The sequence below is a fragment of the Haplochromis burtoni genome, unplaced genomic scaffold (assembly GCF_018398535.1).
Source record: "Haplochromis burtoni strain Fernald_Lab_line unplaced genomic scaffold, NCSU_Asbu1 Contig_559, whole genome shotgun sequence".
Taxonomy (NCBI): Eukaryota; Metazoa; Chordata; class Actinopteri; order Cichliformes; family Cichlidae; genus Haplochromis; species Haplochromis burtoni.
Window position 1 is genome coordinate 40,549 of NW_024582920.1, and position 3,876 is coordinate 44,424.

Sequence of the window (3,876 nt, forward strand, 5' to 3'; positions counted from 1 at the left end):
GAAGAGAAGAAAGCTCCTGCAAGATGTGACCATCCCCCCCACCAGTTGAAGAGCCCCCCAGGCGGCTCGACGCACCGGCGGCACCCTGCTCCAGGGCCGGGCCCCCATGCACCCACCCGCCCACAACCCCGGCAACACACAAACCAGGACCCAAGCCCCCGAGGCCCGGCCTCGGGGGCTTGGGGGCTTAACACATCTAAAAAACTGCAGTCCTCACCTGCCTTAGTTAACGTCAAAACTCACGAATCAACAATAATGTCAAATAGAAAACCTTATTGTCCAAAAAGAACACATGGTTTCAAAGAAAGACAACCATTCGGCATCACAATGGGTCCAAGGGTTTCATCACCTAATGGTAGTGTTGGTGCCAGTGCCTAGCCTGGAGAGGTCTGCTTGTCCCTGAGTGGATATGCCTATCCAGACTGACCCAAGACCAAACTGGTCATGAACGATGTAACAGGCAGCATAACATTCTCCAAAGCTTCTCCAGACCAGTCAGTTACATGAGAGGTGATCATATCGCTTTAAGAAGCTCAATTATGACTTGCACACAACAATGTAGTCATGTGATGTGAGGGAGGAAAGAAGAGCTGCTCAACAGGAAACTGCTCAGTAAGTTCTGACTACATGCCATAGTCAACAGAACAGGAAGATTGTCTAAGAAGAATGACTGTTACAAAAACCATCCACTCTTCAGCAGTGTAAGGTCCTGCTTGCAATGAAAAGTTACATGAAGGTGAGTCATGTACAAGGAAGAAAGCATGCTGCTGTTTTTGTTAGATCAGCGTCACTAAAACTGTTAACAGTTATTAAAAGATTCCCACATGGTTGTGGTAGTCTGACGGTCTGGGGAGGCTTTGCTGCTTCAGGAACTGCACAACTTGCTGTAACTGGGAGCAAAATTGATCATTCTACCATTTTTTTTAAAATTCTGAAGTGCAGTGTTCAGCCATCAGTTCATGCCACCTCTAAATGGCTACAAATTTAATGTCACCGAGTGAGATGCTTTGGCATGATCTTAAAGGGGCCATTCATCCTTAAAACTTTCCAATGATGCTGAAATAAAGAAAATCATAATTTAAAACCTGCAATTTATGTTTATTCTGGTTACATTTATATAATTATAAAATTTGTTGTAGCTGAAATAATTAAGTGTCACAAATATACCCCTCCCCACCCAGGAAGGGGCAAATAATTTTTCATGACACTGTTTCTATTCAAATGACTTTATGCTTAAATTCTTCAATAGGCATGATAACATCAGAATTGGTGTGATAGAGATTTTAGTATTGTCTAAGCACTTTACAGGCTCAGAGTTTAAATGTAGTATTTGCACAGTGAAGAATATCACTTGTTGAATAGTAAAATAAAACAGCTGTTTTTTCAAACACAGCAGCGTGTGTGTGTGCAGAAAGATCGGACAAGAGAACTGTGCCTTCTGCTCTGCCAGCACTTCATTTTCACTGCCCATCTTCAAAACACAAGTTCCTGCATAGCCATAATCAGGATTTAGGATTTAAATGCCACACTTGATCATGTTCAGAGCCTCAGCCTCATGAACCCGACCATGATAGAGTCATCTCAGTGTCCAAGCAACAGGAACATATATAAGAACAATGTGGGATTTATTCAATGTTCCTTTTTTCAGAGGTGAGCAACAGAGACAGAGAGCAGAGTCTCCAGGATGTCTATAGAGAGTGAGCAACCCAAAGATCCTAATCCACATTTGAGTACTGAACTTGAACCTTCAAACACAAAGTTAGAGACTTTTTGTTCTTAATGGATCTGATGGTCAGCTCACAATGGAGAGAACAATGTTTTCATTAAGGACAGCAATTGTGCACAGATCAGTTTAAATTATGAATTAGAGAAGTCAGAACTGGTACAACAGTGGTCGCAATGGGATCTTCTCACTTTTGTTTATAGGATATATTAATACTCTCCATCCAAGTTTGGGGTTTACTGCCCTGAGTGTTCCAGTTATGAGGACCTCTGGTGCCTTCACTTTTCACATCTTCTTTAGCTCATGTCTCAGCCTTTGCTGTTTCTCAAGCTTCTCATTCTCCTTCGTCTTGATGTTGCTATCACTCGGTATAGCTACATCTATCACTACAGGCTTCTTTCTCTGCTTGTCCATCTATGTGCGGTTGATTGCCGTCACCAGATTGCTTTTCTGTATCTGAAAGTCTCACAGGATCTTATTCATTCTCACCCACCATCTTAACCTTGGGACAAGCACATACTCTGCACAGATGTTCCTGTATACTCTGTATGTATGCACTACCTGCTAGCATCTTGCACTCAGCTGTTATGTGCTGGATTATCTCAAGGGCATCTCTATACGGCCTGCATTTGGGTTTTTTGCTGGTGTGGTAGACCACAGCCTCTATTGATCTCAGACCCAGAGCTCGTTCCTGTGCTGCCACAATTACTGCTTCTGTGCCATCTATGATAGTTTCTCTCCTTGCTCCTTTTATTTTACAGGTTCATGCTACCTGAGGTATTCACAAAATATGCGATAATTTGTGGCCATCTTTCTGATGTACTCATGGCTCTTTCTCGTTTCATCCTGGATAGTAGTTCTGACACTCACTAGTCGCTGGCCTCCTTCTTTCCACTTGGTGTATAGTCTCAGGGTGCTGGATTTTACACGTAACCCTTCAGGGGCTTTCTAGTCTTATTGTCAGTGGTGTCTATTTTCTTCTATGGCCAGCTTATTGTCCAAGCAGGGCATCTGATAACCAGCAGGGTGTAGCTGTCCATTATTCTTCCCATTAAGCTAACGTCTCAGGACTTGCCTTACGCTTCAAAGGTATAGCCTGTGGGATTCCACGGTACTTATAACTATCCTCATTTTCTGCAATGTAATGCTTCTGGTAGTACAATCCTCTCAGTTCTGACCACCTTACTTCTCCTTATTACTACTTTAATGTTTTCTGATATTGTTGCTCCTAGTGGTGGGGATCAACAAATCAATGTCTCATTCACTCCTGGCAAACAGCTTGATGTCATCCATGTAGAAATGGTGGCTGATCCATGACCAGTCTTGTTAATGATCTGGCTGAGGGCTATCAGGACTATCCAGAACAGCAGTGGGGATAGAGCATATCTTTGTAAATGGTGATAACTTCTGCAATTGGCTTGAAGTTGGTGTTTAGGGTTTGTTGGGAAGCGTTCATGTAACAAAGTGTTTTGCTGGTTACCTCTGTGGTGGCCATCTTGTTTTCCCAGTAAAGAAGAGGCCTGCCTCAATTGCAGCTCTTTTATAGGCCAGTCTGTATTAAGAAGGCGTGGTCTTTAGAGTATTTAACCCTTTAGAGCCGATCGGAGCGGACACGCTCTGTTTTGCGTAACTATTTTTAAATCCCAGTAGCACTGCAACCACATGAGCTAGCGCAAAAATTTTTTTTGCATATGAAACCGGAGGAGTTGTACTTACATCTTATGCCATCAACTTGTCCTAGCTCACGGTTTCCTTCCACATAAAGCTTTGCAAAAACTGCATAAAAAGTGCTTGCAGGAACAAAAACATAATATTCCAGAAACACGCTTTGCCGATCCGATCAGCTGTTCATAACACTTCCTACGTTGGAATAGACGTCAGCGCGAACTTTTGCATTTCCGCCATTACCTGCCCGAAACTGGAAGTGACGTCATTTTCGCGGAAATGTAGTCTTCTTTACGATCAGGGCCTCAGGGCCTATACTGGTCTTTTTAAAAGTTATCTTTGACTTTATGACTTTCTGTGTCATTTCTGGGATGCTTAGGACTCATATTGCACTGCTGGAAATAGTTTATTTTGATGCATATGCTGCTTTTTTGCAAATTTGCAGTATAATATTTATTTTCATTTTTCCTGCAGTGTATAAAAATTGG

The 3,876-nt window shown here is 42.5% G+C and overlaps 1 long non-coding RNA gene across 4 annotated transcripts in view; it reads left to right on the forward strand.

Moving 5' to 3' along the window:
* The window catches only part of LOC102298202, a 22,173-nt gene that overhangs the window by 9,597 nt on the left and 8,700 nt on the right, over window positions 1–3,876 (forward strand). For 3 of the 4 annotated variants that reach the window (XR_006053020.1, XR_006053017.1, XR_006053018.1), the window contains exons 1-2: window positions 239–736; window positions 1,649–1,758. This is a non-coding gene — a long non-coding RNA (uncharacterized LOC102298202). Of the gene's footprint in view, window positions 1–238; window positions 737–1,648; window positions 1,759–3,876 lie in introns of those variants that run through there. The other variant, XR_006053019.1, reaches the window with a different exon arrangement.